Source organism: Triticum dicoccoides, chromosome 3A (genome assembly GCF_002162155.2).
Source record: "Triticum dicoccoides isolate Atlit2015 ecotype Zavitan chromosome 3A, WEW_v2.0, whole genome shotgun sequence".
NCBI lineage: Eukaryota > Viridiplantae > Streptophyta > Magnoliopsida > Poales > Poaceae > Triticum > Triticum dicoccoides.
The window spans coordinates 328,527,825-328,543,472 of record NC_041384.1 but is presented as its reverse complement, the minus strand read 5'-3'; positions in this window follow the sequence as shown (position 1 = coordinate 328,543,472).

Here is a 15,648-nt window from a genome sequence, read left to right as displayed (position 1 = left end):
GCACCGGGAATTAAGTCAATCTGATGCTCAATCCCTCGAATAGGCGGTAATCCCGATGGCACGTCTTGTGGAAAGACGTCAGCGAACTCCTGCAAAATGTTAGTGACAGCAGGAGGCAAAGAGGAAGGCACGTCCTCGAATGAAAATAATGCCTCTTTGCACACAAAAGCATAGCAAACAGATTTGCTGAAATCTAGCTCATCAATATCAGATTTGGTGGCAAATAAACATGCACTTTTCAATTTAATTTCAGAAGCAACACTAGATGGTTTATTATTAGGCTTCATTTGTTGCTCAAATTCTTTTGCCACAATCTGATTTTCACTCTTATTCGTCTCCTGTTTTGCTTTATTAGCTCTATTAATATCATCTTTCAAAATGGAATCAGGAGTCATAGGAAGCAAAGTAATATTTTTATCCTTATGAACAAGAGTATAGTGATTGTTTCTACCATGGTGTACAGAATTTTTATCAAATTGCCATGGTCTACCAAGTAATAAGGAACATGCTTGCATATGTACCTGATAGAGGCGAGGGTATCCCGATCTTTCGATGAGATGATAACTATCGATTTGGTGGAGACGACTTTGACGATCCGACTACAAACGTGCACGACGTTGCGCCTTAGCAATCGCTAAACCAATCTCCTGAGGTTACTGACGATGCCGGAAGCACGGTCAGCCTGACCACGAAGGTCTATTCCTGCAAGCAATCGAAGAACGAGCAAGAATATGATAAAGCAATCTGAATATTGCAAATATATATGAGGTATTGATAATGGTGGGGATCCGTAAGCGGTCTTGGTCTGGTCGTTGGACACAAACGAAGTACACGAAGTTGCAATGGCTAACTTTTAACTAAACAAATCCCAAGGAAAAAGCTACTAGATGGATCTACTTATATAGGAGCAAGGGGTGGCGGCCAAGAAGGTGGGAGGACGTCCCAAGGCAGCCTAAAACTAACCCTAGGTCGTACAAGGCTCATGGGCCCAAGTGGAGGTGATGTAACACCTTTGGACTTGTAGTTTGACTCGGATTCTGCTGCAGCATCAGATTGTTTCGTCCACAACTCAACGCTCCGGACGAATTTGAAGGTGATTCCAATTGGGTTGGAAAGTGCACGAAATCTAGTTTCCAACAAAAAAAGAATCACCCAATTCGGAGTCCGTATGAAAAACTTGTGTGCGTTTTGAGTCAGGTATGTCTGTGCAGTCCGAATCTGAATCCAGAACGTGAGAGACTTGGACTCTATCTTCTCTTGGGTCAAAAGTGACGTGAAAGAACTTTTTGGACAGCAAATAAACATCTCTTTCTTCCTTATCTTCATATGTGGATTGTACAAATGTCCCATACACCTGCAATTAGACAAAACACAAAAGTGTGTGAAGTATTTTTGTTCTGGATAACATAAATAGATTATTGAATAATTTGCACTAGAAATCACCTGACAAATATGCATATATGCAATATTTTTGGTCATATCCAAGGTAGTCATGTCCTCATCATCCTCCCTTTCTTAAAAATAAAGCCGTCCTCGGCGTTGCTTAATCTGAAATGTGGCTAACAAAAGAGACAAGGTGTACATGTTGTATATGTATATGTCATCCATTTTTACTTCCCTTGATTTTTGCATATATGACACATGAATAGATGAGTAACTTGCATAGTTCATAAAATCTAAAGCCAAAAAATTAGCACAAGAAGTAGAAGGCATGAAAATATTGCAACTCAGTTTGCACATATAAGTGAAGCTCTTATTCATTTCAAAAGATTGACAATGTTCATCATTAAACCATCCCAACATTGGTGAATAAACCTTACTTGCATCAAATTTACATGCTACAACATGCTTAAATAAGCAAACATGCAATAAGTCATTCAACACAGAATCATCACCAAGATTAGAGGTCATATCAAAATGATTAAACATTGGTTCTTTTGCATCAATAGTTAATTCAATGGGTGCACTCAAAATTGTTGGGATTTCAGTTGTTTGATCACATGGCAAAGTCAAATTATCAACGTAGTCCTCTAAAATAGGTGGTGTGATCAAAGTAGTGGGTAGCTCATCAGATGGTGCACTCAAATTGACAAGGCATTCATCATTCTCATGTAGAGATGGAAGATCAGTACCTTTTTCATTACCTCTTATGATCAACTCAGATGATGTAGCCACTCTCGGGGGCGATGTGTCACATGGTGGAGGTGATGTAGTCCTGACAACAACGGATGTGGTTGTCATAGTATGCCTAGTAGTTGAAGGAACAATCATATCAACTCTTGGAATGTGCACCGTGCGCTTGTTCTCCTCGTGGCCAACACGTCGTTTTATTTCCTGTTCAGCTTTGCAAGCAAGATGAAACAAATGGTCCATAGGATAACACTCTTCATGAATTAGTATCTCTTGAATATCACGGTTTAATCCTCCCCAAAATCTATCCATAAAATCATCTTCACTTTCTTCTAAAGAGGAATTCAACAAGGTAGTTTGTAAATCATCATAATATTTTGTTACAGTTTCACTACCTTGTTTTAAGTGTTGCAACTTCTTAATCATGTTACGAGTATAATAAGTAGGGACGAAAGTATGTCGCATGGCAAGTTTCAAATCATCCCAAGTAGTAGGTATATAATCAGGGTGTAACCGACAATATTCACTCCACCAAACCAAAGCATAACCAGTGAAAGAACCAACCGCAACCTTAACCTTTTTATGTTCATCGAAATTATGGGAAGCAAATATATTTTTTATGTCGAACTCCCATTCAATATATAAAGCAGGTTTAAAACGGCCATTAAATGGTGGTATAGATACATTAACCTGATCATGTGCATTTGGATGTTTGTGCACCTCTCGTGACGGTTGTGGTATTTGCAAAGGTGGTGGCACGTCTCCCGCGATCGACAAAGCCCATGAATTTACTCTGGATCCTGTCATGATTAGTAGAACAAGAAACAAAACCCAAAAATAATGTTCCTATAACTACTAGGATGTGGTGGTAAAACGCTCACAGTAAAGCAAATATCAATGTCTTACAAGTTCTTACCATGCAGCAGGCGGTGATCGGCAACCAGCGGTGTCAAGTAACTCCGAATATTGAGTAAAACGATTGCCAGGGGAGCGTACGTATACACGGTGTAGAAATATGTGGAGCTGGGTTGGCTATATATGGTAGCAAAAGATTAGCAATAATCAATTCAAAGATGCAATGTTGAATAAACGCTCAACGACGGTACTGTGCTGGTCCTAGGCTAGACCGGACTAGAGACGCGAGCCTAGAACACTAATGAGGTCACGGCGTAGCACAACTAGCATCAATGAAGGATACTAAGTAGCTCTTGACAGCAAGATATAAGTGAAGATCACAACAGCAGTGAAGATAATGAGGTGAAACAACAGCCAAGCAGGATATATCAACAACTTTGTCTCCAACTTTCCTCTGAAAAAGTTTGTGCCGATTTTTTTGTTTTTTTTTCTTCTCTCTTTTTTTTTCCTCACACTTTTTTTTCTTTCTCTCCTTTTTTTTCTCTGACTTTTTTTTCCTTTTTTTTCTCTCGTTTTTTTCTCTCTTTTTTTCTCCCTCTTTCCAAAACAAACTAGATAAGATGCAGATTGGATCAAGTGAAGATGTGAACGATCTCAACTATTATTATGACAATGAATGGTGGGTAGCACGTGGTGGAAATTGATGGATGGGTGGTGGACAGCGGAAGAGATAATGATGCAGCGGTGGCGTGACTAATGTGAACAGAACTCGAAACTCTAAACGAACTAGACACTAAGACCAGCAACTCGACACGGTGATGCAATCGATAATTCAACTATGCAATCAATGAAAAGAAAATTGCAAAGGCTCAGACTGGCTTGGACCAAGGATGAATAGATCTAACTCTTTTTTGTGGCTTTTTCTTGGACAATAGGTAAGAAAGTAAATCTAATCTAGGAAAACTGGAAATTCTCACCGAGCAACCTGAAAACTGATACCACTTGATAGAGGCGGGGGTGTCCCGATCTTTCGATGAGATGATAACTATCGATTTGGTGGAGACGACTTTGACGATCCGACTACAAACGTGCACGACGTTGCGCCTTAGCAATCGCTAAACCAATCTCCTGAGGTTACTGACGATGCCGGAAGCACGGTCAGCCTGACCACGAAGGTCTATTCCTACAAGCAATCGAAGAACGAGCAAGAATATGATAAAGCAATCTGAATATTGCAAATATATATGAGGTATTGATAATGGTGGGGATCCGTAAGCGGTCTTGGTCTGGTCGTTGGACACAAACGAAGTACACGAAGTTGCAATGGCTAACTTTTAACTAAACAAATCCCAAGGAAAAGCTACTAGATGGATCTACTTATATAGGAGCAAGGGGTGGCGGCCAAGGAAGTGGGAGGACGTCCCAAGGCAGCCTAAAACTAAATCTAGGTCGTACAAGGCCAATGGGCCCAAGTGGAGGTGATGTAACACCTTTGGACTTGTAGTTTGACTCGGATTCTGCTGCAGCATCAGATTGTTTCATCCACAACTCAACGCTCCGGACGAATTTGAAGGTGATTCCAATTGGGTTGGAAAGTGCACGAAATCTAGTTTCCAACAAAAAAAGAATCACCCAATTCGGAGTCCGTATGAAAAACTTGTGTGCGTTTTGAGTCAGGTGTGTCTGTGCAGTCCGAATCTGAATCCAGAACGTAAGAGACTTGCACTCTATCTTCTCTTGGGCCAAAAGTGACGTGAGAGAACTTTTTGGACAGCAAATAAACATCTCTTTCTTCCTTATCTTCATATGTGGATTGTACAAATGTCCCATACACCTGCAATTAGACAAAACACAAAAGTGTGTGAAGTATTTTTGTTCTGAATAACATAAATAGATTATTGAATAGTTTGCACTAGAAATCACCTGACAAATATGCATATATGCAATATTTTTGGTCATATCCAAGGTAGTCATGTCCTCATCATCCTCCCCTTCTTGAAAATAAAGCCGTCCTCGGCGTTGCTTAATCTGAAATGTGGCTAACAAAAGAGACAAGGTGTACATGTTGTATATGTATATGTCATCCATTTTTACTTCCCTTGATTTTTGCATATATGACACATGAATAGATGAGTAACTTGCATAGTTCATAAAATCTAAAGGCAAAAAATTAGCACAAGAAGTAGAAGGCATGAAAATATTGCAACTCAGTTTGCACATATAAGTGAAGCTCTTATTCATTTCAAAAGATTGACAATGTTCATCATTAAACCATCCGAACATTGGTGAATAAACCTTACTTGCATCAAATTTACATGCTACAACATGCTTAAATACGCAAACATGCAATAAGTCATTCAACACAGAATCATCACCAAGATTAGAGGTCATATCAAAATGATTAAACATTGGTTCTTTTGCATCAATAGTTAATTCAATGGGTGCACTCAAAATTGTTGGTATTTCAGTTGTTTGATCACATGGCAAAGTCAAATTATCAACGTAGTCCTCTAAAATAGGTGGTGTGATCAAAGTAGTGGGTAGCTCATCAGATGGTGCATTCAAATTGACAAGGCATTCATCATTCTCATGTAGAGATGGAAGATCAGTACCTTTGTCATTACCTCTTATGATCAACTCAGATGATGTAGCCACTCTCGGGGGTGATGTGTCACATGTTGGAGGTGATGTAGTCCTGACAACAACGGATGTGGTTGTCATAGTATGCCTAGTAGTTGAAGGAACAATCATATCAACTCTTGGAATGTGCACCGTGCGCTTGTTCTCCTCGTGGCCAACACGTCGTTTTATTTCCTGTTCAGCTTTGCAAGCAAGATGAAACAAATGGTCCATAGGATAACACTCTTCATGAATTAGTATCTCTTGAATATCACGGTTTAATCCTCCCCAACATCTATCCATAAAATCATCTTCACTTTCTTCTAAAGAGGAATGCAACAAGGTAGTTTGTAAATCATCATAATATTTTGTTACAGTTTCACTACCTTGTTTTAAGTGTTGCAACTTCTTAATCATGTCACGAGTATAATAAGCAGGGACGAAAGTATGTCGCATGGCAAGTTTCAAATCATCCCAAGTAGTAGGTATATAATCAGGGTGTAACCGACAATATTCACTCCACCAAACCAAAGCATAACCAGTGAAAGAACCAACCGCAACCTTAACCTTTTTATGTTCATCGAAATTATGGGAAGCAAATATATTTTTTATATCGAACTCCCATTCAATATATAAAGCAGGTTTAAAACGGCCATTAAATGGTGGTATAGATACATTAACCTGATCATGTGCATTTGGATGTTTGTGCACCTCTCGTGACGGTTGTGGTATTTGCAAAGGTGGTGGCACGTCTCCCGCGATCGACAAAGCCCATGAATTGACTCTGGATCCTGTCATGATTTGTAGAACAAGAAACAAAACCCAAAAATAATGTTCCTATAACTACTAGGATGTGGTGGTAAAACGCTCACAGTAAAACAAATATCAATGTCTTACAAGTTTTTACGATGCAGCAGGCGGTGATCGGCAACCAGCGGTGTCAAGTAACTCCGAATATTAAGTAAAGCGATTGCCAGGGGAGCGTACGTATACACGGTGTAGAAATATGTGGAGCTGGGTTGGCTATGTATGGTAGCAAAAGATTAGCAATAATCAATTCAAAGATGCAATGTTGAATAAACGCTCAACGACGGTACTGTGCTGGTCCTAGGCTAGACCGTACTAGAGACGCGAGCCTAGAACACTAATGAGGTCACGGCGTAGCACAACTAGCATCAATGAAGGATACTAAGTAGCTCTTGACAGCAAGATATAAGTGAATATCACAACGGCAGTGAAGATAATGATGAAAAACAACTGCCAAGCAGGATATACAACAACTCTCTCTCCAACTTTCCTCTTGAAAAGTTTAAGACAATTTTCTGATAAATTCTTTCAAAGAATGCTATTAACTCAAGCTTTCCAATGCAAAAAGAATCACTCAATTCCGAGTTGATATGAGGAGTCAAAGAATTCTAAAACTGGCCTGAAAAATTGGAACAAGCTGTGTTCATGAACTTCGGAGGGCAAAAAGACCTATTTAGAAGTCGATTTTGAGGTGTCAAATATTGAACTAGCTTCTGCAACTATTTAGATGCGGCTCGTCGCTATCTTCAATTTGAGTACTCACGGAGCCAAAACGGACTTCATATGAGGAAGATACACCTGTTTTACTGAATAGTGCGCAAAACAGATTCCAATCCGAATTCAGGTACGAGATTGATTCTAGATAGATCCAATTTTTTTTCTTCTCTCTTTTTTTTCTCACGCTTTTTTTTTCTTTTTCTTCTCTCTCTTTTTTTTCCTTTTTTCTCTTTTTTTTCTCTATCTTTTTTTTTCAAGACAAACTAGATAAGATGCAGATTGGATCAGGCGAAGATGTGAATGACCTCAACTATGATTATGACAATGAACAGTGCGTAGCACGTGGTGGAAATTAATAGATGGGATGGTGGACAGCGGAAGGGATAATGATGCAGCGGCGGCGTGACTAATGTAAACAGAACTCGAAACTCTAAAGGAACTAGACGCTAAGACCAGCAACTTACACGACGATGCAACCGATAATTCAACTATGCAAGCAATGAATAGAAAATTGCAAAGGCTCAGACTGGCTTGGATAAAGGATGAACAGATCTAACTTTTTTTTGTGTGGCTTTTTCTTGGACAATAGGTAAGAAAACAAATCTAATCTAGGAAAACTGGAAATTCTCACCGAGCAACCTAAAAACTGATACCACTTGATAGAGGCGAGGTGTCCCGATCTTTCGATGAGATGATAACTATTGATTTGGTGGAGATGACTTTGACGATCCGACTACAAACGTGCACGACGTTGTGCCTTAGCAATCGCTAAACCAACTCCGAGAGGTTATTGACCACGCCGGAGCACAATCAACCTGACCACGAAGGTCTATTCCTGCAAGCAATCAAAGAACAAGCAAGAATATGATAAAAGCAATCCGAATATTGCGAGTATATATGAAGTATTGATAAAGGTGGGGATCCGTAAGCGGTCTTGGTCTGGTCGTTGGACACAAACGAAGTACACGAAGTTGCAATGGCTAACTTTTAACTAAACAAATCCCAAGGAAAAGCTACTAGATGGATCTACTTATATAGGAGCAAGGGGTGGAGGCCAAGGAGGTGCGAGGACGTCCCAAGTCAGCCTAAAACTAAGTCTAGGTCGTACAAGGCCAATGGGCCCAAGTGGAGGTGATGTAACACCTTTGGACTTGTAGTTTGACTCGGATTCTGCTGCAGCATCAGATTGTTTCATCCACAACTCAACGCTCCGGACGAATTTGAAGGTGATTCCAATTGGGTTGGAAAGTGCACGAAATCTAGTTTCCAACAAAAAAAGAATCACCCAATTCGGAGTCCGTATGAAAAACTTGTGTGCGTTTTGAGTCAGGTGTGTCTGTGCAGTCCGAATCTGAATCCAGAACGTAAGAGACTTGCACTCTATCTTCTCTTGGGCCAAAAGTGACGTGAGAGAACTTTTTGGACAGCAAATAAACATCTCTTTCTTCCTTATCTTCATATGTGGATTGTACAAATGTCCCATACACCTGCAATTAGACAAAACACAAAAGTGTGTGAAGTATTTTTGTTCTGAATAACATAAATAGATTATTGAATAGTTTGCACTAGAAATCACCTGACAAATATGCATATATGCAATATTTTTGGTCATATCCAAGGTAGTCATGTCCTCATCAAGATCTAACTTTTTTTGTGGCTTTTTCTTGGACAATAGGTAAGAAAATAAATCTAATCTAACAAAAACTGGAAATTCTCACCGAGCAACCTGAAAACTGATACCACTTGATACAGGCGAGGGTGTCCCGATCTTTCGATGAGATGATAACTATCGATTTGGTGGAGATGACTTTGACGATCCGACTACAAACGTGCACGACGTTGCGCCTTAGCAATCGCTAAACCAATCTCCTGAGGTTACTGACGATGCCGGAAGCACGGTCAGCCTGACCACGAAGGTCTATTCCTGCAAGCAATCGAAGAACGAGCAAGAATATGATAAAGCAATCTGAATATTGCAAATATATATGAGGTATTGATAATGGTGGGGATCCGTAAGCGGTCTTGGTCTGGTCGTTGGACACAAACGAAGTACACGAAGTTGCAATGGCTAACTTTTAACTAAACAAATCCCAAGGAAAAAGCTACTAGATGGATCTACTTATATAGGAGCAAGGGGTGGCGGCCAAGGAGGTGGGAGGACGTCCCAAGGCAGCCTAAAACTAACCCTAGGTCGTACAAGGCTCATGGGCCCAAGTGGAGGTGATGTAACACCTTTGGACTTGTAGTTTGACTCGGATTCTGCTGCAGCATCAGATTGTTTCGTCCACAACTCAACGCTCCGGACGAATTTGAAGGTGATTCCAATTGGGTTGGAAAGTGCACGAAATCTAGTTTCCAACAAAAAAAGAATCACCCAATTCGGAGTCCGTATGAAAAACTTGTGTGCGTTTTGAGTCAGGTATGTCTGTGCAGTCCGAATCTGAATCCAGAACGTGAGAGACTTGGACTCTATTTTCTCTTGGGCCAAAAGTGACGTGAAAGAACTTTTTGGACAGCAAATAAACATCTCTTTCTTCCTTATCTTCATATGTGGATTGTACAAATGTCCCATACACCTGCAATTAGACAAAACACAAAAGTGTGTGAAGTATTTTTGTTCTGGATAACATAAATAGATTATTGAATAATTTGCACTAGAAATCACCTGACAAATATGCATATATGCAATATTTTTGGTCATATCCAAGGTAGTCATGTGCTCATCAGTACCACATCACAATCAACATAATCAGCATGTGTAGAGATACTAAAATGCACACGAACAGTACGTGTTACCTTAACCTTGCCGCTGTTGTTGAACCATTGGATGTAGTAAGGATGTGGATGTGGTCTTGTGGTGAGAGAAAGCTTCTCCACCATCTCCATGCTAGCCAAGTTGTTGCAGCTCCCTTCGTCTATGATGACGCGCACAGAACGTTCCTTCACAACTCCCTTGGTATGGAACAAATTGTGCCTCTGATTTTGCTCAGCTTGTGTGATCTGCACACTCAAAACACGTTGAGCAACTAAACATTCATACCTGTCAGCGTCTTCAGGAGCCATGTATTGCGTCTCATGATCAGAATCATCTCCACCATGTTCTTCACGTGTAATAAGAGCCAAAGTCTCCTCATCATAGTCACTAGCAGACTCATATCCACCATCCGCGGTAGCAATCATCACACGTGGAGATTTGCATTCTCTTGCATAATGACCTCCTCCCTTACAACGACGACAAATAAAATCACTTGTGTGCCCTGTTGATGCCATGGAAGAAGAAGAACGCTGTGCAGGCCCCGCAGGTGTGCTCTTGGCAGATAATGGTGGTTGTGCCTGTTTTCTTGTATCACGGCTGGAGGTGGCACCGGATGGAGGTGCTGGTGCAGTTGAAGTAGAAGATGCACGTGGTGTCCATGATGAAGGCCGGCCTGCAGAAAAGTTAGTTCGCCCCAATGCTTGTCGATCCTGCACTTCACGTTCAGCTTTACAAGCAAGATGGAATAAACGAGTGATATTAGTATACTCCTTATAGTCTAGAATGGTCTGAATCTCTCTATTTAATCCACCCAGAAAACGTGCAAGCATAGCTTCATTCTCCTCAACAATACCACATCTAATCATGCCAGTTTGTAATTCCTGATAATATTCTTCTACAGAATTTTTCCCTTGTCTTAAACGCTGCAATTTTTGAAGCAATTCACGTTGATAATATGGTGGAACCCAACGCGTACGCATAGCAGTTTTCAAAGCAGCCCAAGTAGTTGGAATAGGATATAATCTACAATGTTCATACCACCATACACATGCAAAACTAGTGAAAGCACAAACAGCAGCAGCAACTCGTCTCTCCTCAGGATATTGTAAACATGTAAATCGTTGTTCAGTTTCTAACTCCCAAGTAAGATATATATCAGGAACATATCTACCCTCAAATGGTGGAATATTCAATTTCAGTTTAGGAATATGGACATCATCTCGTACCTGAGGTGGTGGTGCAGGCCTACCATTACGAATATATACCTGAGGTCGACCTGCTGGTGGTGGTACAGGTGGCTGCACGTAGTGCTGATTTTGATCAACCTCATCCTCATAATCTCCCACATAATCATCCTCCTCCGCATCAGCAGCAGGAGCCACAGAAGTATCAACAGCAGCACCAACAGTTTGGCCAAACGCAAGAGGAACACGGCTTGCTCGGCGGAGGTCTGTTTCGCGACGTGGAGATAGTCGTTGTTGTTGTTGTTGTTGGAGAGGTGCGTTAGGTGCAGCGGGTGGTGGTGGTGGAAGACGCGCGAGCAATTCATTAAACTTGTTATCGAGCTTTGTTTCGAACGTCTTCTCAAGGCCAGTGATCTTCTCCATGGCCTCTTCAAAATTGTTCAGCACATCTTGCACCTGTTCAGTCATCATTTGCTGAAACTTATCATGAAGCTCCTTGTTCGATAAATTCTCCTAGTCAATCTCGTCGGCTTGTGATCCTGGCATGGTTAGCAGCAATAGAAACACACAAGAATATGATCCTACAGACTACGAACAAGTGGTGGTGGTGGGTGTCACAAATCCGTCAAGCAAAACTCAAATTCTTACCAGTTCTTACCCAGCAACAGGCGGTGATCGGCAACTGTTGTAGTCAAAACTCTCAAAGTTTGGATAGAGCGATTACCAGGGAGAGTCAAACGCACGACGTAGATGTATGTGGAGCTCGGAAGGCTTATAATATGGTAGCAGAAAGGGTCAGCAATAACAATTCGGAGATGCAAAGTTGAATAAACGCTCAACGACGGTACTGTGCTGGTCCTAGGCTAGACTGTGCTAGAGACGCGAGCCTAGAACACCAACAAAATCACGGCGCGGCACGTAAACAAGGGAGGAGCACACTCTGAATTTTATTTTATTTTTTTTGCACTTTTTTTCCTCTTTTTTTTTGCTCCGCAACAATTTTTTTCGAAAAAGTCTACAAATGGTCCAAAAACTGCCTTGCCAGAATTTTCCAGACTTATTTTTTTTTGAAATTGGAACTATTTTTCTTCTGCGGATGGCTCGGAAGTTGGGGAGTCCTTCTCTGTCACGACTCGGAGTATCGCGTGATCTGGAAATCGAGAACAATGCAACAATTACTGGACTCGGACTAGGACTGGTGGCGGAGATGAATCTGGTGGAACTCGGACTGGTGGCGGAGATGAATCTGGTGGAACACGGACAGGTGGCGGATATATGTTGCAGGTGAACTCGGATTGGCGTGATCGCGGCGGATATGTGGTGGCGTATATGGATTCGGATTGGCGGTGAATATGTGGTGGTGGTATATGGCAACAGCGACGATGATGATGCGGTGGTGATATATGGCAGCGGCGACGTGACAACCTGTGAACAGAACTCGAAACTCTAAAAGACTAGACGCTAAGACCAGCAACTGGACACGACGATGCAACCGCAAATTCAACAAAGCAAATACAGAAAAGATTATGCAAGGCTCAGATTGGTTCGGATGGGATGAACTAACCCTAATTTTTTTTTGGCTTTGTCGTGGACTATAGGTATGAAGAACAGACTCGATCTAAACTACGAAAAACTGTAAAATCTCACCGAGCAACCTGGAAATCTGATACCACTTGATAGAGGCAAAGGTGTCCCGTCTTTCGATGAGATGATGGATATCGCTTTGGTGGCAGTCGACTTTGACGATCCGACTACGAACGTGCGAGGACGTCGCGCCTTAGAAATCGCTAAACCAACTCCGAGAGGTTATTGACCACGCCGGAGCACGATCAACCTGACCACGAAGGTCTGTTTCCTGCGAGCAAACGAAGAACAAGCAAGAAACTGAGATTGCAATCTGGATATTGCGAATATAAGATGAAAGCTTTATTGATCAAGGTGGGGTTCTGTAACGCCTTTGTCTGGTCGTTGAACACAAACGAAGTACGCGAAGTTGCAGCTATGGAGAAGTTTTAATCTAAACAAAACCCGAAGTCTAAACGATGCCCTAAGGGCTGTATATATGGAGGAAGAGGGGGGGGGGGGGAATTTCGTGGCCCTTGGTGGAGGGGTCCGAAATCAACCCTATCTATTGTTTCCCCACACATACGTACTCTAAAAATAGCCTATACTTGTGTATTTCGAAATTACATGGGCCTGGCCCAATAAAAAGGTGACGCAACACCTATAATAGCCTCGGGACGAAATTTATGAAGTGGCATCTTGTATATTTCGTCCAAGGCTTCATGCACCCATTATGGTGGCTTCAAAGTCCTGAAATCATCACTTGTAACTCCGTTCTTGTTCCCCTTGCGCATGCCATCATCTCCATGCTTGTTCTTGCTCCAGTGTTCATCCTTCTCCAAGCTAGGCCCTTCATTTGTAAGCAAAACAAATGTATCCAATTTAGGCAGCACCATATTCTCATGAACATTAGAATCATTACCAAGAAACGAAAGTACCTGGTAATTTAGTTGGCGTGCACGAGCTCTAGTAATTGGTCCAGTATGTATAGCAGCAGGGGTTGTGGGTGTAACAATTGTATTGATGTCCTCATCATCCTCCCCTTCTTGAAATGAAGTCGTCCTCGACGGAAGTTCATCTTCCTCACCCAAATAATGCTTCAAATCTGCAATGTTAAAAGTGGGACTAACCCCAAAATCTGCAGGCTGCTCAAGTTTATATGCATTATCATTTATTTTCTCTAACACCTTAAAGGGACCATCAGCACGTGGCATTAACTTTGATTTGAGCAAATCAGAAAATCTATCCTTACGCAAATGTAACCAAACAAGATCTCCAGGTGCAAACACAACATGTTTTCTACCCTTATCTCCAGCAAGTTTATATTTAGCATTCATACGCTCAATGTTTCCTTAGTTAACTCATGCATTTTTAAAATCAATTCAGCACGTTGTTTAGCATCAAAATTAACCTTCTCCAAAGATGGAAGAGGCAACAAATCAATAGGTGCACGAGGTAGGAAACCATACACAACTTCAAAAGGGCACATCTTAGTAGTAGAATGCAATGAACGATTATAAGCAAATTCAATATGAGGCAAGCATTCCTCCCACATTTTCTTATTATTCTTCAAAACAGCCCTAAGCATAGTAGACAACGTTCTATTGACTACTTCAGTTTGTCCATCAGTTTGGGGGTGATAAGTAGTACTAAAAAGCAGTTTAGTCCCCAACTTAGCCCATAAACATCTCCAAAAGTGGCTAAGAAATTTAGTATCACGATCTGAAACAATAGTATTTGGCACACCATGAAAGCGAATAATTTCACGAAAGAACAAATCAGCAACATTAACAGCATCATCGCTTTTATGACATGGTATAAAGTGTGCCATTTTCGAGAATCTATCCACGACAACAAATATGCTATCCCTCCCCTTCTTTGTTCGAGGTAAACCTAAAACAAAGTCCATAGATATATCCTCCCAAGGAACACTAGGTACAGGCAAAGGCATATATAAACCATGAGGATTGAGTCGTGACTTAGCTTTTTGACATGTAGTGCAGCGAGCAATAAAACGCTCAACATCCCGTCTCAGCTTTGGCCAAAAGAAATGTGTAGCAAGTACGTTGATGAGGACATGACTACCTTGGATATGACCAAAAATATTGCATATATGCATATTTGTCAGGTGATTTCTAGTGCAAACTATTCAATAATCTATTTATGTTATCCAGAACAAAAATACTTCACACACTTTTGTGTTTTGTCTAATTGTAGGTGTATGGGACATTTGTACAATCCACATATGAAGATAAGGAAGAAAGAGATGTTTATTTGCTGTCCAAAAAGTTCTCTCACGTCACTTTTGGCCCAAGAGAAGATAGAGTCCAAGTCTCTCACGTTCTGGATTCAGATTCGTACTGCACAGACATACCTGACTTAAAACGCACACAAGTTTTTCATACGGACTCCGAATTGGGTGATTCTTTTTTTGTTGGAAACTAGATTTCGTGCACTTTCCAACCCAATTGGAATCACCTTCAAATTCGTCCGGAGCGTTGAGTTGTGGACGAAACAATCTGATGCTGCAGCAGAATCCGAGTCAAACTACAAGTCCAAAGGTGTTACATCACCTCCACTTGGGCCCATTGGCCTTGTACGACCTAGATTTAGTTTTAGGCTGCCTTGGGACGTCCTCCCACCTCCTTGGCCGCCACCCCTTGCTCCTATATAAGTAGATCCATCTAGTAGCTTTTCCTTGGGATTTGTTTAGTTAAAAGTTAGCCAGTGCAACTTCGTGTACTTCGTTTGTGTCCAACGACCAGACCAAGACCGCTTCCGGATCCCCACCATTATCAATACCTCATATATATTTGCAATATTCAGATTGCTTTATCATATTCTTGCTCGTTCTTCGATTGCTTGCAGGAATAGACCTTCGTGGTCAGGTTGATCGTGCTCCAGCGTGGTCAATAACCTCTCGGAGTTGGTTTAGCGATTGCTAAGGCGCAACGTCGTGCACGTTTGTAGTCGGATCGTCAAAGTCGTCTCCACCAAATCGATAGTTATCATCTCATC